Genomic DNA, 22,633 nt, shown 5'->3' with positions numbered 1-22,633 from the left:
GCTGTTAATCAGACTCACTTTCACTTTACATAGTGCACCAAGAGATAGTTTCTCGCTTACGACCACACCGGCCTGAGTACGCCTGATCTCGTCTGATCTCGGAAGCTAAGCAGGGTCGGGCCTGGTTAGTACTTGGATGGGAGACTTCCTGGGAATACCAGGTGCTGTAAGCTTTTTGTCACTGCTTTTTTCAACTCTTTGTCCGTTTATTCCCACAAGGCTGAAATATGTGCCCTTGCTTTGAAATAAGTAAGCAAGTTTAGTTTGTATTTCATCCAACAATCTGTGCTACAAATTATGGCTGCAGTATATGCAATTTCTTCCACTTTTTGAGTGACACAAAGATGCTTATCTAAATGGTGAAAATGCAACAGCTGTTAATCAGACTCACTTTCACTTTACATAGTGCACCAAGAGATAGTTTCTCGCTTACGACCACACCGGCCTGAGTACGCCTGATCTCGTCTGATCTCGGAAGCTAAGCAGGGTCGGGCCTGGTTAGTACTTGGATGGGAGACTTCCTGGGAATACCAGGTGCTGTAAGCTTTTTGTCACTGCCTTGTGGAATTTCAACTCTTTGTCCGTTTATTTCCCACAAGGCTGAAATATGTGCCCTTGCTTTGAAATAAGTAAGCAAGTTTAGTTTGTATTTCATCCAACAATCTGTGCTACAAATTATGGCTGCAGTATATGCAATTTCTTCCACTTTTTGAGTGACACAAAGATGCTTATCTAAATGGTGAAAATGCAACAGCTGTTAATCAGACTCACTTTCACTTTACATAGTGCACCAAGAGACAGTTTCTCGCTTACGACCACACCGGCCTGAGTACGCCTGAGTACGCCTGATCTCGTCTGATCTCGGAAGCTAAGCAGGGTCGGGCCTGGTTAGTACTTGGATGGGAGACTTCCTGGGAATACCAGGTGCTGTAAGCTTTTTGTCACTGCTTTGGAATTTCAACTCTTTGTCCGTTTATTTCCACAAGGCTGAAATATGTGCCCTTGCTTTGAAATAAGTAAGCAAGTTTAGTTTGTATTTCATCCAACAATCTGTGCTACAAATTATGGCTGCAGTATATGCAATTTCTTCCACTTTTTGAGTGACACAAAGATGCTTATCTAAATGGTGAAAATGCAACAGCTGTTAATCAGACTCACTTTCACTTTACATAGTGCACCAAGAGATAGTTTCTCGCTTACGACCACACCGGCCTGAGTACGCCTGATCTCGTCTGATCTCGGAAGCTAAGCAGGGTCGGGCCTGGTTAGTACTTGGATGGGAGACTTCCTGGGAATACCAGGTGCTGTAAGCTTTTTGTCACTGCCTTGTGGAATTTCAACTCTTTGTCCGTTTATTCCCACGCCCTTGCTTTGAAATAAGTTTTTTAGAATTCCGTTTATTTCCCACAAGGCTGAAATATGTGCCCTTGCTTTGAAATAAGTAAGCAAGTTTAGTTTGTATTTCATCCAACAATCTGTGCTAAATATGTGCAAATTAAGCAAGTTTAGTTTGTATTTCATCCAACAATCTGTGCTGGCTGCAGTATATGCAATTTCTTCCACTTTTTGAGTGACACAAAGATGCTTATCTAAATGGTGAAAATGCAACAGCTGTTAATCAGACTCACTTTCACTTTACATAGTGCACCAAGAGATAGTTTCTCGCTTACGACCACACCGGCCTGAGTACGCCTGATCTCGTCTGATCTCGGAAGCTAAGCAGGGTCGGGCCTGGTTAGTACTTGGATGGGAGACTTCCTGGGAATACCAGGTGCTGTAAGCTTTTTGTCACTGCCTTGTGGAATTTCAACTCTTTGTCCGTTTATTTCCACAAGGCTGAAATATGTGCCCTTGCTTTGAAATAAGTAAGCAAGTTTAGTTTGTATTTCATCCAACAATCTGTGCTACAAATTATGGCTGCAGTATATGCAATTTCTTCCACTTTTTGAGTGACACAAAGATGCTTATCTAAATGGTGAAAATGCAACAGCTGTTAATCAGACTCACTTTCACTTTACATAGTGCACCAAGAGATAGTTTCTCGCTTACGACCACACCGGCCTGAGTACGCCTGATCTCGTCTGATCTCGGAAGCTAAGCAGGGTCGGGCCTGGTTAGTACTTGAATGGGAGACTTCCTGGGAATACCAGGAGCTGTAAGCTTTTTGTCACTGCCTTGTGGAATTTCAACTCTTTGTCCGTTTATTCCCACAAGGCTGAAATATGTGCCCTTGCTTTGAAATAAGTAAGCAAGTTTAGTTTGTATTTCATCCAACAATCTGTGCTACAAATTATGGCTGCAGTATATGCAATTTCTTCCACTTTTTGAGTGACACAAAGATGCTTATCTAAATGGTGAAAATGCAACAGCTGTTAATCAGACTCACTTTCACTTTACATAGTGCACCAAGAGATAGTTTCTCGCTTACGACCACACCGGCCTGAGTACGCCTGATCTCGTCTGATCTCGGAAGCTAAGCAGGGTCGGGCCTGGTTAGTACTTGGATGGGAGACTTCCTGGGAATACCAGGTGCTGTAAGCTTTTTGTCACTGCCTTGTGGAATTTCTCTTTGTCCGTTTATTTTTTTCCACAAGGCTGAAATATGTGCCCTTGCTTTGAAATAAGTAAGCAAGTTTAGTTTGTATTTCATCCAACAATCTGTGCTACAAATTATGGCTGCAGTATATGCAATTTCTTCCACTTTTTGAGTGACACAAAGATGCTTATCTAAATGGTGAAAATGCAACAGCTGTTAATCAGACTCACTCACTTTCACTTTACATAGTGCACCAAGAGATAGTTTCTCGCTTACGACCACACCGGCCTGAGTACGCCTGATCTCGTCTGATCTCGGAAGCTAAGCAGGGTCGGGCCTGGTTAGTACTTGGATGGGAGACTTCCTGGGAATACCAGGTGCTGTAAGCTTTTTGTCACTGCCTTGTGGAATTTCAACTCTTTGTCCGTTTATTTCCCACAAGGCTGAAATATGTGCCCTTGCTTTGAAATAAGTAAGCAAGTTTAGTTTGTATTTCATCCAACAATCTGTGCTACAAATTATGGCTGCAGTATATGCAATTTCTTCCACTTTTTGAGTGACACAAAGATGCTTATCTAAATGGTGAAAATGCAACAGCTGTTAATCAGACTCACTTTCACTTTACATAGTGCACCAAGAGATAGTTTCTCGCTTACGACCACACCGGCCTGAGTACGCCTGATCTCGTCTGATCTCGGAAGCTAAGCAGGGTCGGGCCTGGTTAGTACTTGGATGGGAGACTTCCTGGGAATACCAGGTGCTGTAAGCTTTTGTCAACTCTTTGTCCGTTTATTTCCCACAAGGCTGAAATATGTGCCCTTGCTTTGAAATAAGTAAGCAAGTTTAGTTTGTATTTCATCCAACAATCTGTGCTACAAATTATGGCTGCAGTATATGCAATTTCTTCCACTTTTTGAGTGACACAAAGATGCTTATCTAAATGGTGAAAATGCAACAGCTGTTAATCAGACTCACTTTCACTTTACATAGTGCACCAAGAGCTAGTTTCTCGCTTACGACCACACCGGCTTGAGTACGCCTGATCTCGTCTGATCTCGGAAGCTAAGCAGGGTCGGGCCTGGTTAGTACTTGGATGGGAGACTTCCTGGGAATACCAGGTGCTGTAAGCTTTTTGTCACTGCCTTGTGGAATTTCAACTCTTTGTCCGTTTATTTCCCACAAGGCTGAAATATGTGCCCTTGCTTTGAAATAAGTAAGCAAGTTTAGTTTGTATTTCATCCAACAATCTGTGCTACAAATTATGGCTGCAGTATATGCAATTTCTTCCACTTTTTGAGTGACACAAAGATGCTTATCTAAATGGTGAAAATGCAACAGCTGTTAATCAGACTCACTTTCACTTTACATAGTGCACCAAGAGATAGTTTCTCGCTTACGACCACACCGGCCTGAGTACGCCTGATCTCGTCTGATCTCGGAAGCTAAGCAGGGTCGGGCCTGGTTAGTACTTGGATGGGAGACTTCCTGGGAATACCAGGTGCTGTAAGCTTTTTGTCAACTCTTTGTCCGTTTTTTCCCACAAGGCTGAAATATGTGCCCTTGCTTTGAAATAAGTAAGCAAGTTTAGTTTGTATTTCATCCAACAATCTGTGCTACAAATTATGGCTGCAGTATATGCAATTTCTTCCACTTTTTGAGTGACACAAAGATGCTTATCTAAATGGTGAAAATGCAACAGCTGTTAATCAGACTCACTTTCACTTTACATAGTGCACCAAGAGATAGTTTCTCGCTTACGACCACACCGGCCTGAGTACGCCTGATCTCGTCTGATCTCGGAAGCTAAGCAGGGTCGGGCCTGGTTAGTACTTGGATGGGATGGGAGATTTCCTGGGAATACCAGGTGCTGTAAGCTTTTTGTCAACTCTTTGTCCGTTTTTCCCACAAGGCTGAAATATGTGCCCTTGCTTTGAAATAAGTAAGCAAGTTTAGTTTGTATTTCATCCAACAATCTGTGCTACAAATTATGGCTGCAGTATATGCAATTTCTTCCACTTTTTGAGTGACACAAAGATGCTTATCTAAATGGTGAAAATGCAACAGCTGTTAATCAGACTCACTTTCACTTTACATAGTGCACCAAGAGATAGTTTCTCGCTTACGACCACACCGGCCTGAGTACGCCTGATCTCGTCTGATCTCGGAAGCTAAGCAGGGTCGGGCCTGGTTAGTACTTGGATGGGAGACTTCCTGGGAATACCAGGTGCTGTAAGCTTTTTGTCACTGCCTTGTGGAATTTCAACTCTTTGTCCGTTTATTTCCCACAAGGCTGAAATATGTGCCCTTGCTTTGAAATAAGTAAGCAAGTTTAGTTTTATTTCATCCAACAATCTGTGCTACAAATTATGGCTGCAGTATATGCAATTTCTTCCACTTTTTGAGTGACACAAAGATGCTTATCTAAATGGTGAAAATGCAACAGCTGTTAATCAGACTCACTTTCACTTTACATAGTGCACCAAGAGATAGTTTCTCGCTTACGACCACACCGGCCTGAGTACGCCTGATCTCGTCTGATCTCGGAAGCTAAGCAGGGTCGGGCCTGGTTAGTACTTGGATGGGAGACTTCCTGGGAATACCAGGTGCTGTAAGCTTTTTGTCAACTCTTTGTCCGTTTTTTCCCACAAGGCTGAAATATGTGCCCTTGCTTTGAAATAAGTAAGCAAGTTTAGTTTGTATTTCATCCAACAATCTGTGCTACAAATTATGGCTGCAGTATATGCAATTTCTTCCACTTTTTGAGTGACACAAAGATGCTTATCTAAATGGTGAAAATGCAACAGCTGTTAATCAGACTCACTTTCACTTTACATAGTGCACCAAGAGATAGTTTCTCGCTTACGACCACACCGGCCTGAGTACGCCTGATCTCGTCTGATCTCGGAAGCTAAGCAGGGTCGGGCCTGGTTAGTACTTGGATGGGAGACTTCCTGGGAATACCAGGTGCTGTAAGCTTTTTGTCACTGCCTTGTGGAATTTCAACTCTTTGTCCGTTTATTCCCACAAGGCTGAAATATGTGCCCTTGCTTTGAAATAAGTAAGCAAGTTTAGTTTGTATTTCATCCAACAATCTGTGCTACAAATTATGGCTGCAGTATATGCAATTTCTTCCACTTTTTGAGTGACACAAAGATGCTTATCTAAATGGTGAAAATGCAACAGCTGTTAATCAGACTCACTTTCACTTTACATAGTGCACCAAGAGATAGTTTCTCGCTTACGACCACACCGGCCTGAGTATGCCTGATCTCGTCTGATCTCGGAAGCTAAGCAGGGTCGGGCCTGGTTAGTACTTGGATGGGAGACTTCCTGGGAATACCAGGTGCTGTAAGCTTTTTTTCAACTCTTTGTCCGTTTTTTCCCACAAGGCTGAAATATGTGCCCTTGCTTTGAAATAAGTAAGCAAGGTTAGTTTGTATTTCATCCAACAATCTGTGCTACAAATTATGGCTGCAGTATATGCAATTTCTTCCACTTTTTGAGTGACACAAAGATGCTTATCTAAATGGTGAAAATGCAACAGCTGTTAATCAGACTCACTTTCACTTTACATAGTGCACCAAGAGATAGTTTCTCGCTTACGACCACACCGGCCTGAGTACATCTGATCTCGGAAGCTAAGCAGGGTCGGGCCTGGTTAGTACTTGGATGGGAGACTTCCTGGGAATACCAGGTGCTGTAAGCTTTTTGTCACTGCCTTGTGGAATTTCAACTCTTTGTCCGTTTATTCCCACAAGGCTGAAATATGTGCCCTTGCTTTGAAATAAGTAAGCAAGGTTAGTTTGTATTTCATCCAACAATCTGTGCTACAAATTATGGCTGCAGTATATGCAATTTCTTCCACTTTTGAGTGACACAAAGATGCTTATCTAAATGGTGAAAATGCAACAGCTGTTAATCAGACTCACTTTCACTTTACATAGTGCACCAAGAGATAGTTTCTCGCTTACGACCACACCGGCCTGAGTACGCCTGATCTCGTCTGATCTCGGAAGCTAAGCAGGGTCGGGCCTGGTTAGTACTTGGATGGGAGACTTCCTGGGAATACCAGGTGCTGTAAGCTTTTTGTCAACTCTTTGTCCGTTTTTTCCCACAAGGCTGAAATATGTGCCCTTGCTTTGAAATAAGTAAGCAAGTTTAGTTTGTATTTCATCCAACAATCTGTGCTACAAATTATGGCTGCAGTATATGCAATTTCTTCCACTTTTTGAGTGACACAAAGATGCTTATCTAAATGGTGAAAATGCAACAGCTGTTAATCAGACTCACTTTCACTTTACATAGTGCACCAAGAGATAGTTTCTCTCGCTTACGACCACACCGGCCTGAGTACGCCTGATCTCGTCTGATCTCGGAAGCTAAGCAGGGTCGGGCCTGGTTAGTACTTGGATGGGAGACTTCCTGGGAATACCAGGTGCTGTAAGTCTTTTGTCAACTCTTTGTCCGTTTTTTCCCACAAGGCTGAAATATGTGCCCTTGCTTTGAAATAAGTAAGCAAGTTTAGTTTGTATTTCATCCAACAATCTGTGCTACAAATTATGGCTGCAGTATATGCAATTTCTTCCACTTTTTGAGTGACACAAAGATGCTTATCTAAATGGTGAAAATGCAACAGCTGTTAATCAGACTCACTTTCACTTTACATAGTGCACCAAGAGATAGTTTCTCGCTTACGACCACACCGGCCTGAGTACGCCTGATCTCGTCTGATCTCGGAAGCTAAGCAGGGTCGGGCCTGGTTAGTACTTGGATGGGAGACTTCCTGGGAATACCAGGTGCTGTAAGCTTTTTGTCAACTCTTTGTCAACTCTTTGTCCGTTTATTTCCCACAAGGCTGAAATATGTGCCCTTGCTTTGAAATAAGTAAGCAAGTTTAGTTTGTATTTCATCCAACAATCTGTGCTACAAATTATGGCTGCAGTATATGCAATTTCTTCCACTTTTTGAGTGACACAAAGATGCTTATCTAAATGGTGAAAATGCAACAGCTGTTAATCAGACTCACTTTCACTTTACATAGTGCACCAAGAGATAGTTTCTCGCTTACGACCACACCGGCCTGAGTACGCCTGATCTCGTCTGATCTCGGAAGCTAAGCAGGGTCGGGCCTGGTTAGTACTTGGATGGGAGACTTCCTGGGAATACCAGGTGCTGTACTTTTTGTCACTGGGAATACCAGGTGCTGTAAGCTTTTTTGTCAACTTTTGTCCGTTTATTCCCACAAGGCTGAAATATGTGCCCTTGCTTTGAAATAAGTAAGCAAGTTTAGTTTGTATTTCATCCAACAATCTGTGCTACAAATTATGGCTGCAGTATATGCAATTTCTTCCACTTTTTGAGTGACACAAAGATGCTTATCTAAATGGTGAAAATGCAACAGCTGTTAATCAGACTCACTTTCACTTTACATAGTGCACCAAGAGATAGTTTCTCGCTTACGACCACACCGGCCTGAGTACGCCTGATCTCGTCTGATCTCGGAAGCTAAGCAGGGTCGGGCCTGGTTAGTACTTGGATGGGAGACTTCCTGGGAATACCAGGTGCTGTAAGCTTTTTGTCACTGCCTTGTGGAATTTCAACTCTTTGTCCGTTTATTTCCACAAGGCTGAAATATGTGCCCTTGCTTTGAAATAAGTAAGCAAGTTTAGTTTGTATTTCATCCAACAATCTGTGCTACAAATTATGGCTGCAGTATATGCAATTTCTTCCACTTTTTGAGTGACACAAAGATGCTTATCTAAATGGTGAAAATGCAACAGCTGTTAATCAGACTCACTTTCACTTTACATAGTGCACCAAGAGATAGTTTCTCGCTTACGACCACACCGGCCTGAGTACGCCTGATCTCGTCTGATCTCGGAAGCTAAGCAGGGTCGGGCCTGGTTAGTACTTGGATGGGAGACTTCCTGGGAATACCAGGTGCTGTAAGCTTTTTGTCACTGCCTTGTGGAATTTCAACTCTTTGTCCGTTTTTTCCCACAAGGCTGAAATATGGCCCTTGCTTTGAAATAAGTAAGCAAGTTTAGTTTGTATTTCATCCAACAATCTGTGCTACAAATTATGGCTGCAGTATATGCAATTTCTTCCACTTTTTGAGTGACACAAAGATGCTTATCTAAATGGTGAAAATGCAACAGCTGTTAATCAGACTCACTTTCACTTTACATAGTGCACCAAGAGATAGTTTCTCGCTTACGACCACACCGGCCTGAGTACGCCTGATCTCGTCTGATCTCGGAAGCTAAGCAGGGTCGGGCCTGGTTAGTACTTGGATGGGAGACTTCCTGGGAATACCAGGTGCTGTAAGCTTTTGTCACTGCCTTGTGGAATTTCAACTCTTTGTCCGTTTATTTCCCACAAGGCTGAAATATGTGCCCTTGCTTTGAAATAAGTAAGCAAGTTTAGTTTGTATTTCATCCAACAATCTGTGCTACAAATTATGGCTGCAGTATATGCAATTTCTTCCACTTTTTGAGTGACACAAAGATGCTTATCTAAATGGTGAAAATGCAACAGCTGTTAATCAGACTCACTTTCACTTTACATAGTGCACCAAGAGATAGTTTCTCGCTTACGACCACACCGGCCTGAGTACGCCTGATCTCGTCTGATCTCGGAAGCTAAGCAGGGTCGGGCCTGGTTAGTACTTGGATGGGAGACTTCCTGGGAATACCAGGTGCTGTAAGCTTTTTGTCAACTCTTTGTCCGTTTATTCCCACAAGGCTGAAATATGTGCCCTTGCTTTGAAATAAGTAAGCAAGTTTAAATAAGTAAGCAAGTTTAGTTTGTTGTATTTTCATCCAACAATCTGTGCTACAAATTATGGCTGCAGTATATGCAATTTCTTCCACTTTTTGAGTGACACAAAGATGCTTATCTAAATGGTGAAAATGCAACAGCTGTTAATCAGACTCACTTTCACTTTACATAGTGCACCAAGAGATAGTTTCTCGCTTACGACCACACCGGCCTGAGTACGCCTGATCTCGTCTGATCTCGGAAGCTAAGCAGGTTCGGGCCTGGTTAGTACTTGGATGGGAGACTTCCTGGGAATACCAGGTGCTGTAAGCTTTTTGTCACTGCCTTGTGGAATTTCAACTCTTTGTCCGTTTATTTCCACAAGGCTGAAATATGTGCCCTTGCTTTGAAATAAGTAAGCAAGTTTAGTTTGTATTTCATCCAACAATCTGTGCTACAAATTATGGCTGCAGTATATGCAATTTCTTCCACTTTTTGAGTGACACAAAGATGCTTATCTAAATGGTGAAAATGCAACAGCTGTTAATCAGACTCACTTTCACTTTACATAGTGCACCAAGAGATAGTTTCTCGCTTACGACCACACCGGCCTGAGTACGCCTGATCTCGTCTGATCTCGGAAGCTAAGCAGGGTCGGGCCTGGTTAGTACTTGGATGGGAGACTTCCTGGGAATACCAGGTGCTGTAAGCTTTTTGTCACTGCCTTGTGGAATTTCAACTCTTTGTCCGTTTATTCCCACAAGGCTGAAATATGTGCCCTTGCTTTGAAATAAGTAAGCAAGTTTAGTTTGTATTTCATCCAACAATCTGTGCTACAAATTATGGCTGCAGTATATGCAATTTCTTCCTGCAGTATATGCAATTTCTTCCACTTTTTGAGTGACACAAAGATGCTTATCTAAATGGTGAAAATGCAACAGCTGTTAATCAGACTCACTTTCACTTTACATAGTGCACCAAGAGATAGTTTCTCGCTTACGACCACACCGGCCTGAGTACGCCTGATCTCGTCTGATCTCGGAAGCTAAGCAGGGTCGGGCCTGGTTAGTACTTGGATGGGAGACTTCCTGGGAATACCAGGTGCTGTAAGCTTTTGTCACTGCCTCAACTCTTTGTCCGTTTATTTCCCACAAGGCTGAAATATGTGCCCTTGCTTTGAAATAAGTAAGCAAGTTTAGTTTGTATTTCATCCAACAATCTGTGCTACAAATTATGGCTGCAGTATATGCAATTTCTTCCACTTTTTGAGTGACACAAAGATGCTTATCTAAATGGTGAAAATGCAACAGCTGTTAATCAGACTCACTTTCACTTTACATAGTGCACCAAGAGATAGTTTCTCGCTTACGACCACACCGGCCTGAGTACGCCTGATCTCGTCTGATCTCGGAAGCTAAGCAGGGTCGGGCCTGGTTAGTACTTGGATGGGAGACTTCCTGGGAATACCAGGTGCTGTAAGCTTTTTGTCACTGCTTTTGTGGAATTTCAACTCTTTGTCCGTTTATTTCCCACAAGGCTGAAATATGTGCCCTTGCTTTGAAATAAGTAAGCAAGTTTAGTTTGTATTTCAAACAATCTTTTACAAGGCTGAAATATGTGCCCTTGCTTTGAAATAAGTAAGCAAGTTTAGTTTGTATTTCATCCAACAATCTGTGCTACAAATTATGGCTGCAGTATATGCAATTTCTTCCACTTTTTGAGTGACACAAAGATGCTTATCTAAATGGTGAAAATGCAACAGCTGTTAATCAGACTCACTTTCACTTTACATAGTGCACCAAGAGATAGTTTCTCGCTTACGACCACACCGGCCTGAGTACGCCTGATCTCGTCTGATCTCGGAAGCTAAGCAGGGTCGGGCCTGGTTAGTACTTGGATGGGAGACTTCCTGGGAATACCAGGTGCTGTAAGCTTTTTGTCACTGCCTTGTGGAATTTCAACTCTTTGTCCGTTTATTTCCCACAAGGCTGAAATATGTGCCCTTGCTTTGAAATAAGTAAGCAAGTTTAGTTTGTATTTCATCCAACAATCTGTGCTACAAATTATGGCTGCAGTATATGCAATTTCTTCCACTTTCTTCCACTTTTTGAGTGACACAAAGATGCTTATCTAAATGGTGAAAATGCAACAGCTGTTAATCAGACTCACTTTCACTTTACATAGTGCACCAAGAGATAGTTTCTCGCTTACGACCACACCGGCCTGAGTACGCCTGATCTCGTCTGATCTCGGAAGCTAAGCAGGGTCGGGCCTGGTTAGTACTTGGATGGGAGACTTCCTGGGAATACCAGGTGCTGTAAGCTTTTTGTCACTGCCTTGTGGAATTTCAACTCTTTGTCCGTTTATTTCCCACAAGGCTGAAATATGTGCCCTTGCTTTGAAATAAGTAAGCAAGTTTAGTTTGTATTTCATCCAACAATCTGTGCTACAAATTATGGCTGCAGTATATGCAATTTCTTCCACTTTTTGAGTGACACAAAGATGCTTATCTAAATGGTGAAAATGCAACAGCTGTTAATCAGACTCACTTTCACTTTACATAGTGCACCAAGAGATAGTTTCTCGCTTACGACCACACCGGCCTGAGTACGCCTGATCTCGTCTGATCTCGGAAGCTAAGCAGGGTCGGGCCTGGTTAGTACTTGGATGGGAGACTTCCTGGGAATACCAGGTGCTGTAAGCTTTTTGTCACTGCCTTGTGGAATTTCAACTCTTTGTCCGTTTATTTCCCACAAGGCTGAAATATGTGCCCTTGCTTTGAAATAAGTAAGCAAGTTTAGTTTGTATTTCATCCAACAATCTGTGCTACAAATTATGGCTGCAGTATATGCAATTTCTTCCACTTTTTGAGTGACACAAAGATGCTTATCTAAATGGTGAAAATGCAACAGCTGTTAATCAGACTCACTTTCACTTTACATAGTGCACCAAGAGATAGTTTCTCGCTTACGACCACACCGGCCTGAGTACGCCTGATCTCGTCTGATCTCGGAAGCTAAGCAGGGTCGGGCCTGGTTAGTACTTGGATGGGAGACTTCCTGGGAATACCAGGTGCTGTAAGCTTTTTGTCACTGCCTTGTGGAATTTCAACTCTTTGTCCGTTTATTCCCACAAGGCTGAAATATGTGCCCTTGCTTTGAAATAAGTAAGCAAGTTTAGTTTGTATTTCATCCAACAATCTGTGCTACAAATTATGGCTGCAGTATATGCAATTTCTTCCACTTTTTGAGTGACACAAAGATGCTTATCTAAATGGTGAAAATGCAACAGCTGTTAATCAGACTCACTTTCACTTTACATAGTGCACCAAGAGATAGTTTCTCGCTTACGACCACACCGGCCTGAGTACGCCTGATCTCGTCTGATCTCGGAAGCTAAGCAGGGTCGGGCCTGGTTAGTACTTGGATGGGAGACTTCCTGGGAATACCAGGTGCTGTAAGCTTTTTGTCACTGCCTTGTGGAATTTCAACTCTTTGTCCGTTTATTTCCACAAGGCTGAAATATGTGCCCTTGCTTTGAAATAAGTAAGCAAGTTTAGTTTGTATTTCATCCAACAATCTGTGCTACAAATTATGGCTGCAGTATATGCAATTTCTTCCACTTTTTGAGTGACACAAAGATGCTTATCTAAATGGTGAAAATGCAACAGCTGTTAATCAGACTCACTTTCACTTTACATAGTGCACCAAGAGATAGTTTCTCGCTTACGACCACACCGGCCTGAGTACGCCTGATCTCGTCTGATCTCGGAAGCTAAGCAGGGTCGGGCCTGGTTAGTACTTGGATGGGAGACTTCCTGGGAATACCAGGTGCTGTAAGCTTTTTGTCACTGCCTTGTGGAATTTCAACTCTTTGTCCGTTTATTCCCACAAGGCTGAAATATGTGCCCTTGCTTTGAAATAAGTAAGCAAGTTTAGTTTGTATTTCATCCAACAATCTGTGCTACAAATTATGGCTGCAGTATATGCAATTTCTTCCACTTTTTGAGTGACACAAAGATGCTTATCTAAATGGTGAAAATGCAACAGCTGTTAATCAGACTCACTTTCACTTTACATAGTGCACCAAGAGATAGTTTCTCTTACGACCACACCGGCCTGAGTACGCCTGATCTCGTCTGATCTCGGAAGCTAAGCAGGGTCGGGCCTGGTTAGTACTTGGATGGGAGACTTCCTGGGAATACCAGGTGCTGTAAGCTTTTTGTCACTGCTTTCAACTTTTGTCCGTTTATTTCCCACAAGGCTGAAATATGTGCCCTTGCTTTGAAATAAGTAAGCAAGTTTAGTTTGTATTTCATCCAACAATCTGTGCTACAAATTATGGCTGCAGTATATGCAATTTCTTCCACTTTTTGAGTGACACAAAGATGCTTATCTAAATGGTGAAAATGCAACAGCTGTTAATCAGACTCACTTTCACTTTACATAGTGCACCAAGAGATAGTTTCTCGCTTACGACCACACCGGCCTGAGTACGCCTGATCTCGTCTGATCTCGGAAGCTAAGCAGGGTCGGGCCTGGTTAGTACTTGGATGGGAGACTTCCTGGGAATACCAGGTGCTGTAAGCTTTTTGTCACTGCCTTGTGGAATTTCAACTCTTTGTCCGTTTATTTCCCACAAGGCTGAAATATGTGCCCTTGCTTTGAAATAAGTAAGCAAGTTTAGTTTGTATTTCATCCAACAATCTGTGCTACAAATTATGGCTGCAGTATATGCAATTTCTTCCACTTTTTGAGTGACACAAAAAGATGCTTATCTAAATGGTGAAAATGCAACAGCTGTTAATCAGACTCACTTTCACTTTACATAGTGCACCAAGAGATAGTTTCTCGCTTACGACCACACCGGCCTGAGTACGCCTGATCTCGTCTGATCTCGGAAGCTAAGCAGGGTCGGGCCTGGTTAGTACTTGGATGGGAGACTTCCTGGGAATACCAGGTGCTGTAAGCTTTTTGTCACTGCCTTGTGGAATTTCAACTCTTTGTCCGTTTATTTCCCACAAGGCTGAAATATGTGCCCTTGCTTTGAAATAAGTAAGCAAGTTTAGTTTGTATTTCATCCAACAATCTGTGCTACAAATTATGGCTGCAGTATATGCAATTTCTTCCACTTTTTGAGTGACACAAAGATGCTTATCTAAATGGTGAAAATGCAACAGCTGTTAATCAGACTCACTTTCACTTTACATAGTGCACCAAGAGGTAGTTTCTCGCTTACGACCACACCGGCCTGAGTACGCCTGATCTCGTCTGATCTCGGAAGCTAAGCAGGGTCGGGCCTGGTTAGTACTTGGATGGGAGACTTCCTGGGAACCCAGGTGCTGTAAGCTTTTTGTCACTGCCTTGTGGAATTTCAACTCTTTGTCCGTTTATTTCCACAAGGCTGAAATATGTGCCCTTGCTTTGAAATAAGTAAGCAAGTTTAGTTTGTATTTCATCCAACAATCTGTGCTACAAATTATGGCTGCAGTATATGCAATTTCTTCCACTTTTTGAGTGACACAAAGATGCTTATCTAAATGGTGAAAATGCAACAGCTGTTAATCAGACTCACTTTCACTTTACATAGTGCACCAAGAGATAGTTTCTCGCTTACGACCACACCGGCCTGAGTACGCCTGATCTCGTCTGATCTCGGAAGCTAAGCAGGGTCGGGCCTGGTTAGTACTTGGATGGGAGACTTCCTGGGAATACCAGGTGCTGTAAGCTTTTTGTCACTGCCTTGTGGAATTTCAACTCTTTGTCCGTTTATTTCCCACAAGGCTGAAATATGTGCCCTTGCTTTGAAATAAGTAAGCAAGTTTAGTTTGTATTTCATCCAACAATCTGTGCTACAAATTATGGCTGCAGTATATGCAATTTCTTCCACTTTTTGAGTGACACAAAGATGCTTATCTAAATGGTGAAAATGCAACAGCTGTTAATCAGACTCACTTTCACTTTACATAGTGCACCAAGAGATAGTTTCTCGCTTACGACCACACCGGCCTGAGTACGCCTGATCTCGTCTGATCTCGGAAGCTAAGCAGGGTCGGGCCTGGTTAGTACTTGGATGGGAGACTTCCTGGGAATACCAGGTGCTGTAAGCTTTTTGTCAACTCTTTGTCCGTTTTTTCCCACAAGGCTGAAATATGTGCCCTTGCTTTGAAATAAGTAAGCAAGTTTAGTTTGTATTTCATCCAACAATCTGTGCTACAAATTATGGCTGCAGTATATGCAATTTCTTCCACTTTTTGAGTGACAAAATGCAACAGCTGTTAATCAGACTCACTTTCACTTTACATAGTGAACCAAGAGTTAGTTTCTCGCTTACGACCACACCGGCCTGAGTACGCCTGATCTCGTCTGATCTCGGAAGCTAAGCAGGGTCGGGCCTGGTTAGTACTTGGATGGGAGACTTCCTGGGAATACCAGGTGCTGTAAGCTTTTTGTCACTGCCTTGTGGAATTTCAACTCTTTGTCCGTTTATTTCCCACAAGGCTGAAATATGTGCCCTTGCTTTGAAATAAGTAAGCAAGTTTAGTTTGTATTTCATCCAACAATCTGTGCTACAAATTATGGCTGCAGTATATGCAATTTCTTCCACTTTTTGAGTGACACAAAGATGCTTATCTAAATGGTGAAAATGCAACAGCTGTTAATCAGACTCACTTTCACTTTACATAGTGCACCAAGAGATAGTTTCTCGCTTACGACCACACCGGCCTGAGTACGCCTGATCTCGTCTGATCTCGGAAGCTAAGCAGGGTCGGGCCTGGTTAGTACTTGGATGGGAGACTTCCTGGATACCAGGTGCTGTAAGCTTTTTGTCAACTCTTTGTCCGTTTATTCCCACAAGGCTGAAATATGTGCCCTTGCTTTGAAATAAGTAAGCAAGTTTAGTTTGTATTTCATCCAACAATCTGTGCTACAAATTATGGCTGCAGTATATGCAATTTCTTCCACTTTTTGAGTGACACAAAGATGCTTATCTAAATGGTGAAAATGCAACAGCTGTTAATCAGACTCACTTTCACTTTACATAGTGCACCAAGAGATAGTTTCTCGCTTACGACCACACCGGCCTGAGTACGCCTGATCTCGTCTGATCTCGGAAGCTAAGCAGGGTCGGGCCTGGTTAGTACTTGGATGGGAGACTTCCTGGGAATACCAGGTGCTGTAAGCTTTTTGTCACTGCCTTGTGGAATTTCAACTCTTTGTCCGTTTATTTCCACAAGGCTGAAATATGTGCCCTTGCTTTGAAATAAGTAAGCAAGTTTAGTTTATTTCATCCAACAATCTGTGCTACAAATTATGGCTGCAGTATATGCAATTTCTTCCACTTTTTGAGTGACACAAAGATGCTTATCTAAATGGTGAAAATGCAACAGCTGTTAATCAGACTCACTTTCACTTTACATAGTGCACCAAGAGATAGTTTCTCGCTTACGACCACACCGGCCTGAGTACGCCTGATCTCGTCTGATCTCGGAAGCTAAGCAGGGTCGGGCCTGGTTAGTACTTGGATGGGAGACTTCCTGGGAATACCAGGTGCTGTAAGCTTTTGTCAACTTGTGGAATTTCAACTTTTGTCCGTTTTTTCCCACAAGGCTGAAATATGTGCCCTTGCTTTGAAATAAGTAAGCAAGTTTAGTTTGTATTTCATCCAACAATCTGTGCTACAAATTATGGCTGCAGTATATGCAATTTCTTCCACTTTTTGAGTGACACAAAGATGCTTATCTAAATGGTGAAAATGCAACAGCTGTTAATCAGACTCCTTTCACTTTACATAGTGCACCAAGAGATAGTTTCTCGCTTACGACCACACCGGCCTGAGTACGCCTGATCTCGTCTGATCTCGGAAGCTAAGCAGGGTCGGGCCTGGTTAGTACTTGGATGGGAGACTTCCTGGGAATACCAGGTGCTGTAAGCTTTTTGTCACTGCCTTGTGGAATTTCAACTCTTTGTCCGTTTATTTCCCACAAGGCTGAAATATGTGCCCTTGCTTTGAAATAAGTAAGCAAGTTTAGTTTGTATTTCATCCAACAATCTGTGCTACAAATTATGGCTGCAGTATATGCAATTTCTTCCACTTTTTGAGTGACACAAAGATGCTTATCTAAATGGTGAAAATGCAACAGCTGTTAATCAGACTCACTTTCACTTTACATAGTGCACCAAGAGATAATTTCTCGCTTACGACCACACCGGCCTGAGTACGCCTGATCTCGTCTGATCTCGGAAGCTAAGCAGGGTCGGGCCTGGTTGGTACTTGGATGGGAGACTACCTGGGAATACCAGGTGCTGTAAGCTTTTTGTCAACTCTTTGTCCGTTTTTTCCCACAAGGCTGAAATATGTGCCCTTGCTTTGAAATAAGTAAGCAAGGTTAGTTTGTATTTCATCCAACAATCTGTGCTACAAATTATGGCTGCAGTATATGCAATTTCTTCCACTTTTTGAGTGACACAAAGATGCTTATCTAAATGGTGAAAATGCAACAGCTGTTAATCAGACTCACTTTCACTTTACATAGTGCACCAAGAGATAGTTTCTCGCTTACGACCACACCGGCCTGAGTACGCCTGATCTCGTCTGATCTCGGAAGCTAAGCAGGGTCGGGCCTGGTTAGTACTTGGATGGGAGACTTCCTGGGAATACCAGGTGCTGTAAGCTTTTTGTCACTGCCTTGTGGAATTTCAACTTTTGTCCGTTTATTTCCACAAGGCTGAAATATGTGCCCTTGCTTTGAAATAAGTAAGCAAGTTTAGTTTGTATTTCATCCAACAATCTGTGCTACAAATTATGGCTGCAGTATATGCAATTTCTTCCACTTTTTGAGTGACACAAAGATGCTTATCTAAATGGTGAAAATGCAACAGCTGTTAATCAGACTCACTTTCACTTTACATAGTGCACCAAGAGATAGTTTCTCGCTTACGACCACACCGGCCTGAGTACGCCTGATCTCGTCTGATCTCGGAAGCTAAGCAGGGTCGGGCCTGGTTAGTACTTGGATGGGAGACTTCCTGGGAATACCAGGTGCTGTAAGCTTTTTGTCACTGCCTTGTGGAATTTCAACTCTTTGTCCGTTTATTCCCACAAGGCTGAAATATGTGCCCTTGTTTGAAATTTGTGGAATTTCAACTCTTTGTCCGTTTATTCCCACAAGGCTGAAATATGTGCCCTTGCTTTGAAATAAGTAAGCAAGTTTAGTTTGTATTTCATCCAACAATCTGTGCTAATTATGGCTGGCTGCAGTATATGCAATTTCTTCCACTTTTTGAGTGACACAAAGATGCTTATCTAAATGGTGAAAATGCAACAGCTGTTAATCAGACTCACTTTCACTTTACATAGTGCACCAAGAGATAGTTTCTCGCTTACGACCACACCGGCCTGAGTACGCCTGATCTCGTCTGATCTCGGAAGCTAAGCAGGGTCGGGCCTGGTTAGTACTTGGATGGGAGACTTCCTGGGAATACCAGGTGCTGTAAGCTTTTGTCACTGCCTTGTGGAATTTCAACTCTTTGTCCGTTTATTTCCCACAAGGCTGAAATATGTGCCCTTGCTTTGAAATAAGTAAGCAAGTTTAGTTTGTATTTCATCCAACAATCTGTGCTACAAATTATGGCTGCAGTATATGCAATTTCTTCCACTTTTTTTTGAGTGACACAAAGATGCTTATCTAAATGGTGAAAATGCAACAGCTGTTAATCAGACTCACTTTCACTTTACATAGTGCACCAAGATATAGTTTCTCGCTTACGACCACACCGGCCTGAGTACGCCTGATCTCGTCTGATCTCGGAAGCTAAGCAGGGTCGGGCCTGGTTAGTACTTGGATGGGAGACTTCCTGGGAATACCAGGTGCTGTAAGCTTTTTCAACTCAACTCTTTGTCCGTTTTTTCCCACAAGGCTGAAATATGTGCCCTTGCTTTGAAATAAGTAAGCAAGTTTAGTTTGTATTTCATCCAACAATCTGTGCTACAAATTATGGCTGCAGTATATGCAATTTCTTCCACTTTTTGAGTGACACAAAGATGCTTATCTAAATGGTGAAAATGCAACAGCTGTTAATCAGACTCACTTTCACTTTACATAGTGCACCAAGAGGTAGTTTCTCGCTTACGACCACACCGGCCTGAGTACGCCTGATCTCGTCTGATCTCGGAAGCTAAGCAGGGTCGGGCCTGGTTAGTACTTGGATGGGAGACTTCCTGGGAATACCAGGTGCTGTAAGCTTTTTGTCACTGCCTTGTGGAATTTCAACTCTTTGTCCGTTTATTTCCACAAGGCTGAAATATGTGCCCTTGCTTTGAAATAAGTAAGCAAGTTTAGTTTGTATTTCATCCAACAATCTGTGCTACAAATTATGGCTGCAGTATATGCAATTTCTTCCACTTTTTGAGTGACACAAAGATGCTTATCTAAATGGTGAAAATGCAACAGCTGTTAATCAGACTCACTTTCACTTTACATAGTGCACCAAGAGATAGTTTCTCGCTTACGACCACACCGGCCTGAGTACGCCTGATCTCGTCTGATCTCGGAAGCTAAGCAGGGTCGGGCCTGGTTAGTACTTGGATGGGAGACTTCCTGGGAATACCAGGTGCTGTAAGCTTTTGTCACTGCCTTGTGGAATTTCAACTCTTTGTCCGTTTATTTCCCACAAGGCTGAAATATGTGCCCTTGCTTTGAAATAAGTAAGCAAGTTTAGTTTGTATTTCATCCAACAATCTGTGCTACAAATTATGGCTGCAGTATATGCAATTTCTTCCACTTTTTGAGTGACACAAAGATGCTTATCTAAATGGTGAAAATGCAACAGCTGTTAATCAGACTCACTTTCACTTTACATAGTGCACCAAGAGATAGTTTCTCGCTTACGACCACACCGGCCTGAGTACGCCTGATCTCGTCTGATCTCGGAAGCTAAGCAGGGTCGGGCCTGGTTAGTACTTGGATGGGAGACTTCCTGGGAATACCAGGTGCTGTAAGCTTTTTGTCACTGCCTTGTGGAATTTCAACTCTTTGTCCGTTTATTTCCCACAAGGCTGAAATATGTGCCCTTGCTTTGAAATAAGTAAGCAAGTTTAGTTTGTATTTCATCCAACAATCTGTGCTACAAATTATGGCTGCAGTATATGCAATTTCTTCCACTTTTTGAGTGACACAAAGATGCTTATCTAAATGGTGAAAATGCAACAGCTGTTAATCAGACTCACTTTCACTTTACATAGTGCACCAAGAGATAGTTTCTCGCTTACGACCACACCGGCCTGAGTACGCCTGATCTCGTCTGATCTCGGAAGCTAAGCAGGGTCGGGCCTGGTTAGTACTTGGATGGGAGACTTCCTGGGAATACCAGGTGCTGTAAGCTTTTTGTCAACTCTTTGTCCGTTTTTTCCCACAAGGCTGAAATATGTGCCCTTGCTTTGAAATAAGTAAGCAAGTTTAGTTTGTATTTCATCCAACAATCTGTGCTACAAATTATGGCTGCAGTATATGCAATTTCTTCCACTTTTTGAGTGACACAAAGATGCTTATCTAAATGGTGAAAATGCAACAGCTGTTAATCAGACTCACTTTCACTTTACATAGTGCACCAAGAGATAGTTTCTCGCTTACGACCACACCGGCCTGAGTACGCCTGATCTCGTCTGATCTCGGAAGCTAAGCAGGGTCGGGCCTGGTTAGTACTTGGATGGGAGACTTCCTGGGAATACCAGGTGCTGTAAGCTTTTTGTCACTGCCTTGTGGAATTTCAACTCTTTGTCCGTTTATTCCCACAAGGCTGAAATATGTGCCCTTGCTTTGAAATAAGTAAGCAAGTTTAGTTTGTATTTCATCCAACAATCTGTGCTACAAATTATGGCTGCAGTATATGCAATTTCTTCCACTTTTTGAGTGACACAAAGATGCTTATCTAAATGGTGAAAATGCAACAGCTGTTAATCAGACTCACTTTCACTTTACATAGTGCACCAAGAGATAGTTTCTCGCTTACGACCACACCGGCCTGAGTACGCCTGATCTCGTCTGATCTCGGAAGCTAAGCAGGGTCGGGCCTGGTTAGTACTTGGATGGGAGACTTCCTGGGAATACCAGGTGCTGTAAGCTTTTTGTCACTGCCTTGTGGAATTTCAACTCTTTGTCCGTTTTTTCCACAAGGCTGAAATATGTGCCCTTGCTTTGAAATAAGTAAGCAAGTTTAGTTTGTATTTCATCCAACAATCTGTGCTACAAATTATGGCTGCAGTATATGCAATTTCTTCCACTTTTTGAGTGACACAAAGATGCTTATCTAAATGGTGAAAATGCAACAGCTGTTAATCAGACTCACTTTCACTTTACATAGTGCACCAAGAGATAGTTTCTCGCTTACGACCACACCGGCCTGAGTACGCCTGATCTCGTCTGATCTCGGAAGCTAAGCAGGGTCGGGCCTGGTTAGTACTTGGATGGGAGACTTCCTGGGAATACCAGGTGCTGTAGCTTTTGTCACTGCCTTGTGGAATTTCAACTCTTTGTCCGTTTATTTCCCACAAGGCTGAAATATGTGCCCTTGCTTTGAAATAAGTAAGCAAGTTTAGTTTGTATTTCATCCAACAATCTGTGCTACAAATTATGGCTGCAGTATATGCAATTTCTTCCACTTTTTGAGTGACACAAAGATGCTTATCTAAATGGTGAAAATGCAACAGCTGTTAATCAGACTCACTTTCACTTTACATAGTGCACCAAGAGATAGTTTCTCGCTTACGACCACACCGGCCTGAGTACGCCTGATCTCGTCTGATCTCGGAAGCTAAGCAGGGTCGGGCCTGGTTAGTACTTGGATGGGAGACTTCCTGGGAATACCAGGTGCTGTAAGCTTTTTGTCACTGCCTTGTGGAATTTCAACTCTTTGTCCGTTTTTTCCCACAAGGCTGAAATATGTGCCCTTGCTTTGAAATAAGTAAGCAAGTTTAGTTTGTATTTCATCCAACAATCTGTGCTACAAATTATGGCTGCAGTATATGCAATTTCTTCCACTTTTTGAGTGACACAAAGATGCTTATCTAAATGGTGAAAATGCAACAGCTGTTAATCAGACTCACTTTCACTTTACATAGTGCACCAAGAGATAGTTTCTCGCTTACGACCACACCGGCCTGAGTACGCCTGATCTCGTCTGATCTCGGAAGCTAAGCAGGGTCGGGCCTGGTTAGTACTTGGATGGGAGACTTCCTGGGAATACCAGGTGCTGTAAGCTTTTGTCACTGCCTTGTGGACAACTCTTTGTCCGTTTATTCCCACAAGGCTGAAATATGTGCCCTTGCTTTGAAATAAGT

General features: G+C 42.6%; 47 non-coding genes and 13 pseudogenes across 47 annotated transcripts; all 60 read left to right on the top strand.

Moving 5' to 3' along the window:
• The first annotated feature begins 54 nt into the window (after nt 1-54).
• LOC121843098 lies at nt 55-173 on the top strand. Its single transcript, XR_006081435.1, has one exon. It is a non-coding gene; the product is annotated as a 5S ribosomal RNA (ribosomal RNA).
• A 254-nt stretch (nt 174-427) lies between these two features.
• Nucleotides 428-546, top strand: LOC121843097. Its single transcript, XR_006081434.1, has one exon. It is a non-coding gene; the product is annotated as a 5S ribosomal RNA (ribosomal RNA).
• Nucleotides 547-807: 261 nt separating this feature from the next.
• On the top strand, nt 808-936 carry LOC121843052 (annotated as a pseudogene).
• A 258-nt stretch (nt 937-1,194) lies between these two features.
• Nucleotides 1,195-1,313, top strand: LOC121843095. The gene has a single exon (XR_006081432.1). It is a non-coding gene; the product is annotated as a 5S ribosomal RNA (ribosomal RNA).
• Nucleotides 1,314-1,664: 351 nt separating this feature from the next.
• LOC121843094 lies at nt 1,665-1,783 on the top strand. Its single transcript, XR_006081431.1, has one exon. It is a non-coding gene; the product is annotated as a 5S ribosomal RNA (ribosomal RNA).
• Nucleotides 1,784-2,043: 260 nt separating this feature from the next.
• On the top strand, nt 2,044-2,162 carry LOC121843044 (annotated as a pseudogene).
• A 260-nt stretch (nt 2,163-2,422) lies between these two features.
• On the top strand, nt 2,423-2,541 carry LOC121843093. Its single transcript, XR_006081430.1, has one exon. It is a non-coding gene; the product is annotated as a 5S ribosomal RNA (ribosomal RNA).
• A 265-nt stretch (nt 2,542-2,806) lies between these two features.
• On the top strand, nt 2,807-2,925 carry LOC121843092. Its single transcript, XR_006081429.1, has one exon. It is a non-coding gene; the product is annotated as a 5S ribosomal RNA (ribosomal RNA).
• A 261-nt stretch (nt 2,926-3,186) lies between these two features.
• Nucleotides 3,187-3,305, top strand: LOC121843091. Its single transcript, XR_006081428.1, has one exon. It is a non-coding gene; the product is annotated as a 5S ribosomal RNA (ribosomal RNA).
• A 242-nt stretch (nt 3,306-3,547) lies between these two features.
• Nucleotides 3,548-3,666, top strand: LOC121843038 (annotated as a pseudogene).
• A 261-nt stretch (nt 3,667-3,927) lies between these two features.
• Nucleotides 3,928-4,046, top strand: LOC121843090. Its single transcript, XR_006081427.1, has one exon. It is a non-coding gene; the product is annotated as a 5S ribosomal RNA (ribosomal RNA).
• A 242-nt stretch (nt 4,047-4,288) lies between these two features.
• LOC121843054 lies at nt 4,289-4,412 on the top strand (annotated as a pseudogene).
• Nucleotides 4,413-4,653: 241 nt separating this feature from the next.
• Nucleotides 4,654-4,772, top strand: LOC121843089. Its single transcript, XR_006081426.1, has one exon. It is a non-coding gene; the product is annotated as a 5S ribosomal RNA (ribosomal RNA).
• A 260-nt stretch (nt 4,773-5,032) lies between these two features.
• LOC121843088 lies at nt 5,033-5,151 on the top strand. Its single transcript, XR_006081425.1, has one exon. It is a non-coding gene; the product is annotated as a 5S ribosomal RNA (ribosomal RNA).
• Nucleotides 5,152-5,393: 242 nt separating this feature from the next.
• LOC121843087 lies at nt 5,394-5,512 on the top strand. The gene has a single exon (XR_006081424.1). It is a non-coding gene; the product is annotated as a 5S ribosomal RNA (ribosomal RNA).
• Nucleotides 5,513-5,772: 260 nt separating this feature from the next.
• LOC121843040 lies at nt 5,773-5,891 on the top strand (annotated as a pseudogene).
• A 242-nt stretch (nt 5,892-6,133) lies between these two features.
• LOC121843058 lies at nt 6,134-6,242 on the top strand (annotated as a pseudogene).
• Nucleotides 6,243-6,501: 259 nt separating this feature from the next.
• Nucleotides 6,502-6,620, top strand: LOC121843086. Its single transcript, XR_006081423.1, has one exon. It is a non-coding gene; the product is annotated as a 5S ribosomal RNA (ribosomal RNA).
• A 244-nt stretch (nt 6,621-6,864) lies between these two features.
• LOC121843037 lies at nt 6,865-6,983 on the top strand (annotated as a pseudogene).
• A 242-nt stretch (nt 6,984-7,225) lies between these two features.
• On the top strand, nt 7,226-7,344 carry LOC121843084. The gene has a single exon (XR_006081421.1). It is a non-coding gene; the product is annotated as a 5S ribosomal RNA (ribosomal RNA).
• Nucleotides 7,345-7,598: 254 nt separating this feature from the next.
• Nucleotides 7,599-7,717, top strand: LOC121843048 (annotated as a pseudogene).
• Nucleotides 7,718-7,990: 273 nt separating this feature from the next.
• On the top strand, nt 7,991-8,109 carry LOC121843083. Its single transcript, XR_006081420.1, has one exon. It is a non-coding gene; the product is annotated as a 5S ribosomal RNA (ribosomal RNA).
• A 260-nt stretch (nt 8,110-8,369) lies between these two features.
• On the top strand, nt 8,370-8,488 carry LOC121843082. Its single transcript, XR_006081419.1, has one exon. It is a non-coding gene; the product is annotated as a 5S ribosomal RNA (ribosomal RNA).
• Nucleotides 8,489-8,747: 259 nt separating this feature from the next.
• Nucleotides 8,748-8,866, top strand: LOC121843081. The gene has a single exon (XR_006081418.1). It is a non-coding gene; the product is annotated as a 5S ribosomal RNA (ribosomal RNA).
• Nucleotides 8,867-9,126: 260 nt separating this feature from the next.
• LOC121843080 lies at nt 9,127-9,245 on the top strand. Its single transcript, XR_006081417.1, has one exon. It is a non-coding gene; the product is annotated as a 5S ribosomal RNA (ribosomal RNA).
• A 264-nt stretch (nt 9,246-9,509) lies between these two features.
• On the top strand, nt 9,510-9,628 carry LOC121842996. Its single transcript, XR_006081353.1, has one exon. It is a non-coding gene; the product is annotated as a 5S ribosomal RNA (ribosomal RNA).
• Nucleotides 9,629-9,888: 260 nt separating this feature from the next.
• On the top strand, nt 9,889-10,007 carry LOC121843079. Its single transcript, XR_006081416.1, has one exon. It is a non-coding gene; the product is annotated as a 5S ribosomal RNA (ribosomal RNA).
• A 282-nt stretch (nt 10,008-10,289) lies between these two features.
• LOC121843078 lies at nt 10,290-10,408 on the top strand. Its single transcript, XR_006081415.1, has one exon. It is a non-coding gene; the product is annotated as a 5S ribosomal RNA (ribosomal RNA).
• A 250-nt stretch (nt 10,409-10,658) lies between these two features.
• LOC121843077 lies at nt 10,659-10,777 on the top strand. The gene has a single exon (XR_006081414.1). It is a non-coding gene; the product is annotated as a 5S ribosomal RNA (ribosomal RNA).
• Nucleotides 10,778-11,110: 333 nt separating this feature from the next.
• On the top strand, nt 11,111-11,229 carry LOC121843076. The gene has a single exon (XR_006081413.1). It is a non-coding gene; the product is annotated as a 5S ribosomal RNA (ribosomal RNA).
• Nucleotides 11,230-11,500: 271 nt separating this feature from the next.
• LOC121843075 lies at nt 11,501-11,619 on the top strand. Its single transcript, XR_006081412.1, has one exon. It is a non-coding gene; the product is annotated as a 5S ribosomal RNA (ribosomal RNA).
• Nucleotides 11,620-11,880: 261 nt separating this feature from the next.
• On the top strand, nt 11,881-11,999 carry LOC121843074. Its single transcript, XR_006081410.1, has one exon. It is a non-coding gene; the product is annotated as a 5S ribosomal RNA (ribosomal RNA).
• Nucleotides 12,000-12,260: 261 nt separating this feature from the next.
• On the top strand, nt 12,261-12,379 carry LOC121843073. Its single transcript, XR_006081409.1, has one exon. It is a non-coding gene; the product is annotated as a 5S ribosomal RNA (ribosomal RNA).
• A 260-nt stretch (nt 12,380-12,639) lies between these two features.
• On the top strand, nt 12,640-12,758 carry LOC121843072. Its single transcript, XR_006081408.1, has one exon. It is a non-coding gene; the product is annotated as a 5S ribosomal RNA (ribosomal RNA).
• A 260-nt stretch (nt 12,759-13,018) lies between these two features.
• On the top strand, nt 13,019-13,137 carry LOC121843071. The gene has a single exon (XR_006081407.1). It is a non-coding gene; the product is annotated as a 5S ribosomal RNA (ribosomal RNA).
• Nucleotides 13,138-13,395: 258 nt separating this feature from the next.
• On the top strand, nt 13,396-13,514 carry LOC121843042 (annotated as a pseudogene).
• Nucleotides 13,515-13,765: 251 nt separating this feature from the next.
• Nucleotides 13,766-13,884, top strand: LOC121843070. Its single transcript, XR_006081406.1, has one exon. It is a non-coding gene; the product is annotated as a 5S ribosomal RNA (ribosomal RNA).
• A 263-nt stretch (nt 13,885-14,147) lies between these two features.
• Nucleotides 14,148-14,266, top strand: LOC121843069. Its single transcript, XR_006081405.1, has one exon. It is a non-coding gene; the product is annotated as a 5S ribosomal RNA (ribosomal RNA).
• A 261-nt stretch (nt 14,267-14,527) lies between these two features.
• LOC121843039 lies at nt 14,528-14,645 on the top strand (annotated as a pseudogene).
• A 260-nt stretch (nt 14,646-14,905) lies between these two features.
• On the top strand, nt 14,906-15,024 carry LOC121843068. Its single transcript, XR_006081404.1, has one exon. It is a non-coding gene; the product is annotated as a 5S ribosomal RNA (ribosomal RNA).
• A 261-nt stretch (nt 15,025-15,285) lies between these two features.
• Nucleotides 15,286-15,404, top strand: LOC121843067. Its single transcript, XR_006081403.1, has one exon. It is a non-coding gene; the product is annotated as a 5S ribosomal RNA (ribosomal RNA).
• A 218-nt stretch (nt 15,405-15,622) lies between these two features.
• On the top strand, nt 15,623-15,741 carry LOC121843066. Its single transcript, XR_006081402.1, has one exon. It is a non-coding gene; the product is annotated as a 5S ribosomal RNA (ribosomal RNA).
• A 261-nt stretch (nt 15,742-16,002) lies between these two features.
• On the top strand, nt 16,003-16,119 carry LOC121843055 (annotated as a pseudogene).
• Nucleotides 16,120-16,361: 242 nt separating this feature from the next.
• LOC121843065 lies at nt 16,362-16,480 on the top strand. Its single transcript, XR_006081401.1, has one exon. It is a non-coding gene; the product is annotated as a 5S ribosomal RNA (ribosomal RNA).
• Nucleotides 16,481-16,738: 258 nt separating this feature from the next.
• On the top strand, nt 16,739-16,857 carry LOC121843063. Its single transcript, XR_006081399.1, has one exon. It is a non-coding gene; the product is annotated as a 5S ribosomal RNA (ribosomal RNA).
• Nucleotides 16,858-17,111: 254 nt separating this feature from the next.
• LOC121843062 lies at nt 17,112-17,230 on the top strand. Its single transcript, XR_006081398.1, has one exon. It is a non-coding gene; the product is annotated as a 5S ribosomal RNA (ribosomal RNA).
• A 261-nt stretch (nt 17,231-17,491) lies between these two features.
• LOC121843043 lies at nt 17,492-17,610 on the top strand (annotated as a pseudogene).
• Nucleotides 17,611-17,852: 242 nt separating this feature from the next.
• On the top strand, nt 17,853-17,971 carry LOC121843061. Its single transcript, XR_006081397.1, has one exon. It is a non-coding gene; the product is annotated as a 5S ribosomal RNA (ribosomal RNA).
• A 259-nt stretch (nt 17,972-18,230) lies between these two features.
• Nucleotides 18,231-18,349, top strand: LOC121843060. The gene has a single exon (XR_006081396.1). It is a non-coding gene; the product is annotated as a 5S ribosomal RNA (ribosomal RNA).
• A 327-nt stretch (nt 18,350-18,676) lies between these two features.
• On the top strand, nt 18,677-18,795 carry LOC121843057. Its single transcript, XR_006081395.1, has one exon. It is a non-coding gene; the product is annotated as a 5S ribosomal RNA (ribosomal RNA).
• Nucleotides 18,796-19,058: 263 nt separating this feature from the next.
• Nucleotides 19,059-19,177, top strand: LOC121843046. The gene has a single exon (XR_006081394.1). It is a non-coding gene; the product is annotated as a 5S ribosomal RNA (ribosomal RNA).
• A 245-nt stretch (nt 19,178-19,422) lies between these two features.
• Nucleotides 19,423-19,541, top strand: LOC121843035. Its single transcript, XR_006081392.1, has one exon. It is a non-coding gene; the product is annotated as a 5S ribosomal RNA (ribosomal RNA).
• A 260-nt stretch (nt 19,542-19,801) lies between these two features.
• On the top strand, nt 19,802-19,920 carry LOC121843024. Its single transcript, XR_006081381.1, has one exon. It is a non-coding gene; the product is annotated as a 5S ribosomal RNA (ribosomal RNA).
• Nucleotides 19,921-20,180: 260 nt separating this feature from the next.
• LOC121843013 lies at nt 20,181-20,299 on the top strand. Its single transcript, XR_006081370.1, has one exon. It is a non-coding gene; the product is annotated as a 5S ribosomal RNA (ribosomal RNA).
• Nucleotides 20,300-20,560: 261 nt separating this feature from the next.
• Nucleotides 20,561-20,679, top strand: LOC121843002. Its single transcript, XR_006081359.1, has one exon. It is a non-coding gene; the product is annotated as a 5S ribosomal RNA (ribosomal RNA).
• A 242-nt stretch (nt 20,680-20,921) lies between these two features.
• On the top strand, nt 20,922-21,040 carry LOC121843096. Its single transcript, XR_006081433.1, has one exon. It is a non-coding gene; the product is annotated as a 5S ribosomal RNA (ribosomal RNA).
• Nucleotides 21,041-21,300: 260 nt separating this feature from the next.
• On the top strand, nt 21,301-21,419 carry LOC121843085. Its single transcript, XR_006081422.1, has one exon. It is a non-coding gene; the product is annotated as a 5S ribosomal RNA (ribosomal RNA).
• Nucleotides 21,420-21,678: 259 nt separating this feature from the next.
• LOC121843049 lies at nt 21,679-21,797 on the top strand (annotated as a pseudogene).
• A 259-nt stretch (nt 21,798-22,056) lies between these two features.
• On the top strand, nt 22,057-22,175 carry LOC112257201. Its single transcript, XR_006081411.1, has one exon. It is a non-coding gene; the product is annotated as a 5S ribosomal RNA (ribosomal RNA).
• Nucleotides 22,176-22,435: 260 nt separating this feature from the next.
• LOC121843064 lies at nt 22,436-22,554 on the top strand. The gene has a single exon (XR_006081400.1). It is a non-coding gene; the product is annotated as a 5S ribosomal RNA (ribosomal RNA).
• The last annotated feature ends 79 nt before the right edge of the window (nt 22,555-22,633 follow it).

The sequence above is a fragment of the Oncorhynchus tshawytscha genome, unplaced genomic scaffold (assembly GCF_018296145.1).
Source record: "Oncorhynchus tshawytscha isolate Ot180627B unplaced genomic scaffold, Otsh_v2.0 Un_contig_1042_pilon_pilon, whole genome shotgun sequence".
NCBI classification, from domain to species: Eukaryota; Metazoa; Chordata; class Actinopteri; order Salmoniformes; family Salmonidae; genus Oncorhynchus; species Oncorhynchus tshawytscha.
This window is presented reverse-complemented; position numbering and strand designations above follow the sequence as displayed.